At 34.9% G+C, this 13,465-nt stretch overlaps 1 pseudogene; it reads right to left on the bottom strand.

The window, feature by feature from the left end:
* Positions 1 to 2,620: 2,620 nt before the first annotated feature.
* On the bottom strand, positions 2,621 to 3,610 carry LOC116069481 (annotated as a pseudogene).
* Between the last annotated feature and the right edge of the window lie 9,855 nt (positions 3,611 to 13,465).

Here is a 13,465-nt window from a genome sequence, read left to right as displayed (position 1 = left end):
AATAATTTGAAGAATATATTCTGATGATATGCAAAATTAATATGAGTAGGTAAGAGCTTCTGCATAAAGATACACAAATGTTGAAATAAAAGCCAGGCTCATATCCATATAGTCCAGAGGTCCTTTTCTATAGTAAATTTCTGATTTTTAAGTTCATATTTTCTTCCTTTATACAATTCTGGAAATGGGGTAAAATGTACAGTGTGAATATTAGATATTTGTTGATCACTAGATGGCAGTAGAGTTATAATTCTGATGCTCTTAGTAGACACTAGACATGAACAGTGTTTGACTGCTTCTTTTCAAAGGTTAGCTGTTAGGAACACACTTCCTATAAAAAAAAAAAAACCTGCAAAGTATAAGGAAAGTGAAATGTCCGACCTCAATAATATAGTAAGAAATACTTGCAAATACTAATTTCAAATATTTTATCAGAGTCAATACCTTTCTGTTTAAAATCACAAAGAAAAAGTGCATCTACAAGTTATACAACGAAAAGAACATAAGAAAATATAAAAGCATTTCTATATGTTTCACAAACAGATACACACATACACACAAACATGTCAACAAACATACACTCATGCATACACAAACATTCACACACAAACATTCATAAATAATCATACACACGTACACACACACACACACACACACACACACACACAATCACTAGTTAGCTAAGTAGAACATGCTGATTAACAGTCTCCAGTCAGTGTGTAAGGGGAGATTTGTGTATATCTCCAATTAGTAGATTCCAAGACAAACAATAAGGGAGAAAGAAAATATTACTCTTCAATAATTGGTGATGATTATAGTGACTATAATCGAGTTAGCTTTTATATCTTTCATGCTTTGCTGAAAATATTTTTCTGACATGATATATCCAGACTAAGGTTTCCCCTTTTCCTCCTCCTCCCAGATCCTTCTTATCTTCCCTCCAGTTCCAATCCACACTCTTATCATCTTTTGCTAGAAAACAAAACAGATTTCTAAATGAAAATAATAAAATATAGAATTATAAGACAACACAAACCAAGGTAGAGGTGAATTTAGCCTACCTTCCTCTATGGCTGGAGTGGATTGGTAGGCCAGTGCTTTGCTTCAAGGGAAAGATTCTGTTGTACAACAGATTGAGTTTTAGCAATGGTACTGATTATGAAAACTTGTAAATACTATTCTAGAACTCAGCTCATGGACAATATAGAAGTATGATTATTTATCAAGGCATAAAATCATAAAAACATAACTTTCTTAATAATCTGAAAGGAACTCAGGGTGAATGTGGCCTGCTGATGATAGTGATGAATCTCAGCTGCTCAAAATTATTCATTAATTTTGTTAGTTGTAAAGAAATCTTTAATATAAACACAATTTCTGCTCTGTCATCCAAGTGTCAGTTTAATTAGCATTCATAAGTATTATATAAGAAAGATCATTCTTTTTTTGTTGTGTTTGTTTTTGTTTTTTTGTTTTTCAAGACAGGGTTTCTCTGTGTAGCCCTGGCTATCCTGGAACTCACTCTGTACTGTAGACCAGGCTGGCCTCAAACTCAGAAATCCACCTGCCTCTTCCTCCCAACTGCTTGGATTAAAGGCATGAACCACCACAGCCCATTCAGAAAGATCATTCTTAGAATATCAATTTGTAAGGAAAGAATACTGAAGTGAATAACATTCATCTAGAACTTAAACTTTGTAATGCTATTTTGGTGTCAGGGTCTTTTGTGACAGTTTTAACAACTACAGAGCAAAATAGGTAGTACAAGGAAAGGGATGCATACACACATGCTTAAGATCAGCCATATTCCTCTCCACAGAAATCAGTATGATATCAAAATCTCTGTCAAACAGATTACGTAATGATTAAGAGTTTAGAATAAGGAAGGAATAAGAAAAGTATGAACATAGCAGAGTGAGTTAAGGTTAAACCTATGTCTTTTATACACAGACAAGTAATTTTAAAATGATGTAGAAACTGTAAACAAAGTAAACATTTTCAGTAATTCCTGAAAATGAGGAATTAGAAAGCAAGTGATGTGATGAGTACAAAGTACCCTGCTACTGAAGTGTACTTTAAATGAATTTTGTTGACTTCACAGAAAGTTTACCAAAGCTCTTTGTACATAGGCCAACATCCATACTGAAGAGGTCTATGAATGAGAGAAATACTATCTTGAAAATGCAAAATTCTTCCCACATGCTATTAGTTTATTACTTACCCAAAAGTAAAACAGAAAGGTGGAAATGATAAACAGGTCAAACTTAATAAAAATGAGTTAATACAATGAAAATTTTGTGAAAGACTTGGAAAAGAATTCTGCAGAATAAATAATAATTCAAAGCAACATCATGTTGTTTCATTCGAAAGGAAATAATGGATTTTATTTTAAATAATATAAATTTGAAGATGACTATCAGTTTCAAAATCTGGACATCTTTATTTCAGTAATTTTTTTCTTTTATTTAAAAACATAATTCAACAATAAGGAAGGAATATTCTTTTTTTCTTTTTTTAAAAAATTTGTTTGGAAATCATAATGAATTCCTTTTATTGTTTGTGAATCATGACAAAGAGCCCTGGGTGCTCTGATCCAGGCCTTGTGGCAGATGAAACCCTCTCAAACTGGAGATCCAGGTCTGTGACTGTCCTTATCTTCCTCTGCCATGACCACCTCCTCTGGACCTTGGGTGGAAGCTAGCATGGCTACTGCAGCTACTGCTAGGCTAGTCTGGACTTGAACTGCTACTGACTGACCAGAGTCCTCAGCTGTAACAGGGGCATGGCCATCAAGCAGGTATTCTTGTTGACTACACCTGGCACTATCACAGACCTGATCACAATGCAGAGAAGATTCCTGGCTGCAGTTGAGTTTTTGAATGGAATCCATAGGAAATGTGCCTGAACACATGAACTTTCCATTGCTAGAGGCAACAACAGGTAAGGAATCAGGAAAATGGATTGACTCAGAAACAGCTTCAGAGCCTCCATTTGTCTCTGGCAGTGCTTCTGGAACATTCTGGAGATTCGCCTGCTTGGACTTAGCTCGAATATTCTTGAACCAGATCTGGATGTCATTCGCTGTCACACCAATCGATAATGCCAGAGACATGTGTTCCTCCAGGTTTGGATATGTGCATGTAACAAAGTGTTCTTGCAGCAGGCACCTTTGTTCCTTGGTGTATACAGTGCATATTTTCCAATGCTTCCTTGGAGCCACAAGGCCCGCTTGTTGGCCACCATAATTCGGTGACAGCACCATAGATCCTAGAGAACCCTGGAAACCAGATCTCACTGAGGATCTTGAAGGTATCTGATGACTTGGACGCACTAAGAGACTTCTCAGAGTTGGTAAACGTGGGCCCATTACAGGACCTGGTTGCATTTGTATACTCGATTTTCTGGATGGACCTTGGGACTCTTGCCGACAGAGGTCGCTTTCAAGGACTTAAAGACTCGATTGCACTGGACTTCCTGGGATCACTAGGAGACTCTGACACACTTGGAAAGGCAAATTCCTTGCAGGCTCTTGATAAATTTGGAAACTGGTTTCTATGGGTGCATTTGAAGACATTTGGAATTTTGAATGCAAGGAGGGACCTTGGGCCATATGTGGGTTCTGATCTTATTGGAGCATGTTCCTACAGGAGAACCTGAAATCCAGAGGGTTGCTATAATTTGCATAATCCTCTGCTTGATGTCTACTCAAAATCTGGACACCTAAAAGAGAAACCAGAGTGAATTATCAATATTAGATTCATTAAAGGACAACAATTCTCAACAATACATGAGGCTAATAAGTTTCTTACATTCACTGAATAAAAATATACAAAGTATTTAAAGACCATTCATTTCTCATTCTTCTCAATTCATTTATTCCAAAACATTAATAAAAGCAGTTAAATGTCCCACAAAATCCACACGGACTTGAGCTTTGTACAAGAAGATAAGAATGGGTCGATTTTTCTACATGCTGACAGCCAGTTAAATCAGCATCATTTCTTAAAAATGTTGTCTTTTTTCTACTGGATGGTTTTAGCTCCTTTGTTAAACATCAAGTGAAGATAGGTGTGTAGGTTCATTTCTGCTTCTTAAATTCATTCCATTGATCTTCCTGTCTTTCTCTGTAAAATATTATACAATTTTTATCACTATTGCTCTGTACTACAGTAGATGTCAGGGACGGTGACTCCCCCCAGTTCTTTTATTGTTGAGAATAGTTTTCACTATCCTGGGATTTTTTTTTTTTGTTATTACAAATGAATTTCTAACTCTAAGAAGAATTGATTTGGAATTTTGATTGGGATTTCATTGAATCTGTAGATTGCTTTCGGCAAGATGGCCATGTTCACTTATTAATCCTGCCAATCCATGAACATGAGAGATCTTTCCATCTTCTGAGATTTTCAATTTCTTTCTTCAGAGACTTGAAGTTCTTGTCATACAGATGTTTCTCTTGCTTGATTAGAGTCACAACAAGGTATCTAAGATCATTTGCATGTATTGTGAAGCGTGACGATTCCCTAATTTCTTTCTCAGCCTGTTTATTCTTTAAGTAGAGGAAGGCTACTGATTTTTTTAGTTAATCGTATATCTAGCCACTTTGCTGAAGTTGTTTATTAGGTTTAGGAGTTCTCTGGTGGAATTTTTGGGGTCATTTAAGTATATGATCATATCATCTGAAAATAGTGATATTTTGACTTCTTCTTTTCAATTTGTATCCCTTTGACCTTCTCTTGTTGTCTAATTGCCCTCCCTAGAACTTCAAGTACTATGTTGAATTGATAAGGAGAGAATGGGTAGCCTTGTCTAGTCCCTGATTTTAGTGAGATTGTTACAAGTTTCTCTCCATTTAGTTTGATATTGGCTACTGGTTTGCTGAAATGTATAGAGGAGAAAGTGGGGAAGAGCCTCGAACCAATGGGCAAAGGAGAAAATTTCCTGAACAGAACACCAATGGCTCAGGCTCTAATATCAAGAATTAACTAATGGGACATCATAAAACTGCAAAGCTTCTGTAAAACAAAGGACACTGTAAATAGCACAAAATGGCAACCAACAGATTAGGAAAAATTTTTACCAATCCTACATCCAATAGAGGGATAATATCCAATATATACAAAGGACTCAAGAAGTTAAAATCCAGAGAATCAAATAACCCTACTAAAATGGAGTATAGAGCTAAACAAAGAATTTTCAACTGAGGAATATCGAGTGGTCAAGAAGCACCTAAAGAAATGTTCAACATCCTTAGTGGTCAGGGAAATGCAAATCAAAACATTGTTGAGATTCCATCTCATATCAGTTAGAATGGCTAGGATAAAAAACTCACATGACAGTAGATACTGGCCAGGATGTGGAGAAAGAGAAATACTCCTCCATTGCTGGTGTTATTGCAAGCTGGTACCATCACTCTGGAAATCAATCTGGTGGTTCCTCAGATAATTGGACATAGTTTTACCTCAAGGCCCAGCTATACCACTCCTGGACATATACCTAAAAAGATTTTCCATCAATATGCTCTACTATGTTCATAGCATCCTTATGTATAACAGCCAGAACCTGTTAAGAACTTAGATGTGCTTCAACAGAGGAATGGATACAGAAAATGTGGTACATTTACACAATGGAGTACTACTCAGCTATTAAGATCAATGAACTCATGAAATTCTTAGGCAAATGAATGGAACTAGAAAATATCTTCCTGAGTGAAGTAACCCAATCACAAATGAACACACATGGTAAACACTCGCTGATAATTGGATATTAGCTCAAAAGCTCTGAATGCCCAAGATACAATTTATAGACCATATGAGATTCAAGAAGAAGGAAGAACAAAATGTGGGTGCATCTGTCCTTCTTAGAAAGGGGAACAAAACACTCATGGAAGCAAATATGGAGACAAAGTGTAGAGCAGAGACTGAAGGAAAGGCTATCTAGAGACTGTCCCACCTGGGGATTCATCCCATATACAGTTACCAAACCCAGACACTATTGTGGAGGCCAAGAAATCCTTCCTGAGAGGAGCCTGATATAGCTGTCTCCTCAGAGGCCCTGCCAAAGCCTTACAAATACAAATTTGTGAATGCTGGCAGCGAAACATTAGACTGAGCACGGGGTACCCAGTGAAGGAGTTAGAGAAAGGACTGAGATGCTGAAGAGGTTTGCAAACTCATAGAAAGAACAACAATATCAACCAAACAGACCCACCCATAGCTCCCAGGGACAAAGTCACCAAACAAGGAGTACACATGGTTCCAGCTGCGTATGTAGCAGAGGGTGGCCTTTTCAGGCATCAGTGGAAGGAGAGGCCCTTGGTCCTATGAAGGCAGATAGATGCTCCTGTGTAGGAGAATTGAAGGTGGGTGGTTGGGTAGAGTTGTACCCTCATAGAAGCAGGGGGAGGGAAGATGGGATAGAGGGTTTCCGGGAAATGGAGAAACAGGGAAAGGGAAGATAGGATAGGGGGTTTCCGGGAAGGAGAGAAATAGGGAAAGGGGATAACTTCTGAAATGTAAGTAAAGAAAATATTTTCAATTAAAGTAAAAACTGTATCTCACAAAATGACTGTTATTCATAGAAAGAACGTAATTTTTTAGGATTCTTAAAGACAGCAAGGAGAGAACAAAAGTTTACATAGGATTCAGAAAATGTGAGAAATTGTACTATGTTATGGGAGTGCATATAAAGGACTTTTAATGGCTGATTTGGTAAAGACAATTACCTGCCACACAAACAAAGGAACTTGAGTTCAAACATTTAGAATCTTGTGAAAAGCAAACCATTAAGTCCATACCAGCCAGCTTTGGCCAGGAAGAGAGAAAGGAGAATTTAAAGGGTTAATTAATTAGTCATCTCTATCAAGTAGATGAGATATGAGTTCATCAGAGTCTGTGTCTCAAAAGATACAGTGGGAAGTAGCTGAGGAGCTCATTTGATATAGACTTCTGGCTTCTACAAGAACATGGATGCATTTGCTTTTGGGTACATACAAGCATGTAAATATAGCAACATAGACTTGCATTCCCACAAATACACACACACACATATGTGTGTGTATATATATATATATATATATATATATATATATATATATACACACACACATATGTATATGTTATCTGTTAGTCTGAAAATGTGATTGCAAAAGTAATAGTAATATTTGAAACTGGTACATGTAACATTTAATGAAAAGTGCTTAGCTTATCCTTTCTTATTTAGTTCTACAAGAATTTCTATATAAATTATCAAATACACACACACACCCATATATATATATATATTTTGTAATTGTCATATAGTAATTCTTGAGGAATAAATAAAAAAAGCTAAGTTAAACAATTTTTATTAAATTGTTACATGTACCAATTCAAAATATTACTTCTGCAATCACATTTTCAGATTAACAGATAACGTTCATATCCCATATGTACTCGTAATGCCAGCCTGTTCAATGTGCAGCTACCTCAAGCAGATTCCAAAAACAAACTATTAAGCAAACAAAAGTCAAAACAAAAAGAACATAATTGATCTTGCTAGAGGCAATGTTTAAAGTCATATTTATTTTCCTTCACTTGAAAATCTAATAATATATTCTCATGACAATAGTTAACATATTTTTCTTTGAATGTGAGCTATTACGTTAGATACCACAAGATGATGGAGAGGACAGAAACATAAGAACTGTCCCAAGGACAGTTACATAGAATTAGAGGCAAAGGATGCAAGCAGGGAAGCAGAAATCACAGAACCACCTAAGCTCTTTGATATCAGACAGGGAGTTACAGGACTTGATATCTTTTGACTAATATTTCCTCAATTTTCTCTCATTACTCTCTTGTGAAATATTAATACATATTATATGCTATTAAATGTTGAAATGTTGTACTTTGCATTTAGATTTTACAGTGTTTACAATTATAAGGTTGCTTTCAGTTTCAGTAGGTTCATTAATCTTTTGAATACTCTTAAGACTGCAAAGGTACTAAGAAGACTTTTTAAGTTAGACTGAATGGTTTTTGTATCGTGAAAATGCCCCAAGCCTGTAGGAACCAGGAAGTGAATGTAGTAGTTTGAATGAGAATGTTTGTTCACTGCCGGCTGAAATATTTGTATGGTTGGTTCCCAGTTGTTAGCTCTGTGTGCAAAGGCATAAGTGGTTGGCCTTGCTCGATGACTTACATAATGGAGGGTAGGCTTTGAGTATTTATACACTCAACTCTATTCCCTCTCTGCTTCATGCTTGTGGTTAATACTATGAGCACACTGCTTCCTAATCTAGTTGCTATGCCTCCTGCTGGTTATAGGACTCTTATCCCTCTGGGTATAGTAACCTGAAATAAGTTTTTTCTTTCCTAAGTTACTTTTGGTCATAGAAACAGAAAAGTAACTATTACATATGTCAGCAAGTTTTATGTATGTTTTCAGAGTTGGCCATCAGCTATATTGTTTATACTTGTACCACATTAATTAATATCATATTAATTCCTAGTAATTAGTAACATATAAATCAATGAACAAATCTAATTGCTAAATATATAAATGCATGTATATAGCAGTAAACTTTAAAGTTTGGTAATTTTTATAATAAAGTGAATTAAATTTCATTATTCTGATTTTAACAGAGAGAAGAACAAATACTGGTAAATGATTAATTTTGTATATGTAAGAGTTAGTTTGATGAAAAAATACTTTCAGGAAGGAAAAATTTTTCTGGGTTAAGTTCTGTTCAGCTGGGAAAGCCTTGCTACAATCAAAGAACTGAGAAGATGAATGCTGGTGCTCATTTAACTTTCTCTTTTTTATTCTGTCATCGAGCTAATATGACACTATTTAGAAACTGTAACACATAGATTCTGGCTGCTTGTCTTAGCACCATAAAATCTAAGTTAAAGAAGCTGACTATAAAGAATAATCAATACAAATCCACCCCTTTTCAAAGTGACATCTTACACATCACAAAATCATGACAAGAGGATTATAAAAGGCAATAGCTGTGTTTTATCTAAGCTGGTCCAGCATTACACCAAGGCAATATTCAGATATTGCACTTTGCTTTTTCCTTGCATTTACCAGAATACCAATGACACTGATGGCATTATATACTATCCAATGCTATTTAATTATTGTATATCTATAGCATAACTTGGAATCTGAGATGGTAATACCTCATCAATAATTTTACTAATAAGGATTACTTTGATTATATAGTTTGTTTGTGTTTTAATTTTAAATTCAAATTTTTTACATTTATTTCTGTGAAGAGTTGAATTTGAAATTTGATGAGCATTTTATTGAATTGGTAAATAAATTTAGGTAACATGGTCATTCCTCCTGCAAATACTTAATCATGAGAGGTCTTTCTCTTTTCTACAGTCTTCTTGAATTCCATCGTTCAATGTTTTAAAGATTCACACACACACACACACACACACACACACACACATATATTTATATTTATTCCAAGTCTTCCCCCCCCCCAAGACCATTCTGAATAATAGTTTCTTTTTTTTCATTATATTTGTCTTTTGTATACAGGAAGGATATTAATTTTTGTGTGCTAATGTTATATCTCCCTTCATTGCTAAATGTGTCTATAATATGTTCTTTTAGCCTATGAGTAGTGACTCATTGAAGGTGGACAAATGACCTATAAAGAGTTGCATATCAATCTGCCTATAAGATAATTACATGTTGACTCATAACAGTAGCAAATAAATGTTCAATACCCTTAGTAACCAGGGAAATATGAATCAAAACCCCACTGAGATTCCATCTCACACCTGTAACAGTAACTAAGATGAACAATTCAGGTGACAGCACATGCTGGAGAGGATGAGAAGCAAGGGGAACAATCTTTCCTTGAGGTTAGCAGTGAAAATCTATAAACCACTTTGGAAATCAACGTTGCATTTTCTCAGAAAATTGGAATAGCTCTACCTTGTCTCTGCTATACCATTTCTGCACATATACTCAAAATATGTTGCACCATACTACAAGGACACCTGCTCAGCTGTGTTCCTAGGAGGTTTACTAGTAATATTCACAAACAAAAACAACTTAGATGTCCCTCAACTGAAGAGTGGATTGAGAGAATGTGATGCATTTACACAATGAAATACTGCTATTAAAATCAAAGACTTTATGAGATTTGCAGGCAAATTGATGGTACTAGATAATACTATCCTTAATAAGGTATTATAGACTCAAAAAGGCATGCATCATATATATTTACTTATAAGTGGATATTACCCATAAATCACAGGACAACAACCGCTATTATGCTACAGCCCACAGATCCAAAAGAAGCTAAGTAACAAGGAAGGCCCAAAGAATGATTCTTGAAGTTTTTTCAGAAGGGGACATAAAATAGACACTGGAAGTGGATGGAAAGAGGGAATTGTATGGGAGAGACAATTGGGATGACGAACGTTTTGGGTAGCAGATGTGGATAGAGTGTGTGTCATGATGGCAGGGCTTGGAGAGAGTCAAATCATTGTGGTGCAACTTTGGAACAAGCAGGAGACCTGGGACACTGGAGGCTCCTGGGAGGATATGAAGGTAACCATAGTGACTGAGAAATATTTTCAACTGTTTGATATTCTTAACAATTAGTGAGTTTAAAAATAATGAACTGTAGAAATGATCTCTGAAAGTAAATCAATAAACCAAATAATTTAATTAAAAATGAGATACAGATCTAAACAGAATTCTCACCAGAGGTTTCTCAAATGGCCAAGAAATACTTAAAGAATTTTGATCATTTTTTTTTTGTCATCAGGAAAATGTAAATCAAAATTACTTTGAGATTCCATCTTAAACCTGTCAGAATTGCTATGAACAACAACAAAGTCCCTGTTCAAGCTGGTGAGGACATAGAGTGAGGGCATGATTTCTTCATTGCTATTGGAAGTCCATACTTACATAAATCAATATGGAGCTTCTTTAGAAAATTGGGAATCGATCTACCTCAAGACCCAATTAGGGCACACTTAGACATACACTCAAAGGATAATCCATTTTATCACAAGAAGACATGCTTAAGAATGTTCAAAATGATATTATTCATAATAACCAGGAAACAGAAACAATCTAGAAGGTCCTCAATTGAAGAATGGAGTATTCTTCCGCTATTAAAAACAGAACTTAACAGCCACCTCCAATAATGAATTATCTGGCAGAACACATCCTGTAGTGCAACAGCCATAGAAATCATGGCAGTAGCCAAAGACTTTCAGGTTAGATTTAAGGCCTGTTTCTCAGCAAATGAAAAAAAATTCTGTCACGTTATTAAGACCAGGACCCTCTGCCTAGAAAAGCCCCATGACCTCAGAAAAAAATGATTGCTACTATTTGGCTAAATGAAAATACCATTAAATCAACTCTTAATGATGTATATTTGCACTAATAAATTAGTGACTCTTAGAATGTTCACCAACAAAGCTTCTTATTTTTATTACGTGTCTATTCCATACACAGAGCCATATCTAATTCAGGTGCACAGAATAAGAGGTGGTGGAATGCTCCCTGCTAAATAGCGTATCTATATCATACCTCCTTCTCCCTACTCTTAGAAATCATTACAAATGGGTGGTTAGAGAATTTGTATGAGCATGAGGCTAGAGATGAGTATCAGAAAACACTGTGCTGGACACAGCAGAACAATTGCTCATGTGAGATCATAGCTGTTAGGACAGCATGTCCAGTCCCTGCATAAGATCGAAAGAGAGACTATCCCAGCATGAAGTAGAAAAGAGATCATAAGTCTCAGCCACAGCTGAGGAGCTAGTGACAATTGATAGCTGCTGAGAGAAAGAGAGTCAGGTTTCTCTCGCGGTATGTACGATTTTGGTGTGGTGACCATGCATCAATAGATATCGTATATCTAACAGTATACAGGCAGCTCAAATTAGAGCTGATGTACTTAACACAGAGGGAGGGAGGATCTCAATGTTCTGCAGGTGTGGAAGTAGCAGGGCTTGATCCTGGAAAGTCTGTTAGTGTGGTATAATCAAACCACATTTCATTGAGTTCTCAAAGAATTAATAAAAAAGAAAACTTTAAATTAATATTAAACTATGTAGTTTTTACCTTTGGGAATTCTAAAACAGTTTTAAAATACCTGCTAATGACAAAAACATTGAGTTTTTATGTTTTCTCTATTTGAAAACTCATGTTTGTTCAGAGTCAGGTAGAATTCTCTTTGAAATGGATATTGCAGCCAATTATGGCATGTTTACTGCAGTCATGTACTACAGTGACTGCAATTTGCCCAAATATTTTATCCTCAAAAGGCATTCTGACACCTAAGAATGTATGATGTCTTCGGATTTGCTTGAATATTGATAATTATGATAATAGTTGCTTTCTTAATTCATAACACTCACTATAAATTTTGTCATGGAGAAATTTGTGGTTTATCCTATGCATAACATAATTATCATCTTCAGTAATATTGAGTGGAACTTACAAAGTTAAAGCAAATGCCACTTACCCAGAAGATCCCTTTAGTTGTGTGCCTATTTACTGCTTTCCTCTTTAAGCAGTTCAGTTTGGATTTCTGTATAGTAAAAAACCCATTGCCTGATTATACACTTTATTATAATGTATTTTTTAAATAGTGTGTTAAGTGTATGCAAGCAAGGAATTTGGTTTAACACTAAGGACAGATAATCTTATAATGTTATGATATTCTATAAACAGTAGAAGCATTCTGTTATAGATTTTATTAATCATTTGTGTAGTTAGGCACTCACCATTTTTAGTCTTTCTGGTTCACTTGGGGCCTTGATGCCCTACATTTTTTTCTATGTACCATTTTATTTGAAGTACAAGATGAAAGATTTCTCTAACTTTGGTATCAATCATTCTTGAGGACTTTGAGATAATATGATCTGACTAAACCAACCATAACAGGAGGACAATTTTTAAAGCTGTAATATATTCTCTATACCTTGTTTTGATTCCAGGATTTGTTAAATAAAGTGAATAAAAAATAAGTTCTAAAAGTATAATTTTTTTACATAGTTTTATATTAATTTAAAGATAATGAATTAAGGATAGTCTTTAAAATTAAAGATAGTCTTTAAAATTAAGTAAGATTAATCTGCTATAGTTAAATTCATTTAAGGAATAAAGTTTGTCATTTTCCCATTAATCTATAATACATACAACTACAAGAAAAAAATAATCCATTTATATGGATATGCTTTTGTTTGGTTCACACTGATCATAAGATTATACTATATTCTACAAGTAGAGGTGAATTTATTTAAATAAATGAGTTATTAACATTATTAGGTATCATTTTTGATAATATCCATATCCAAAGGTTTCACATTATTTTTAACGTTTTTTAACTTTTGTGGTAATTATGATTACTTAGTATTATTCGTTAGGAAACTACATTATAGGATCTCAAACAACTGCATACACAAAATAATAATTTATAACTAAAAGTGAAATC

Source organism: Mastomys coucha, unplaced genomic scaffold (genome assembly GCF_008632895.1).
Source record: "Mastomys coucha isolate ucsf_1 unplaced genomic scaffold, UCSF_Mcou_1 pScaffold1, whole genome shotgun sequence".
NCBI classification, from domain to species: Eukaryota; Metazoa; Chordata; class Mammalia; order Rodentia; family Muridae; genus Mastomys; species Mastomys coucha.
The sequence above is the reverse complement of the archived record's forward strand: the minus strand, read 5'-3'. Positions and strand labels throughout refer to the sequence as shown.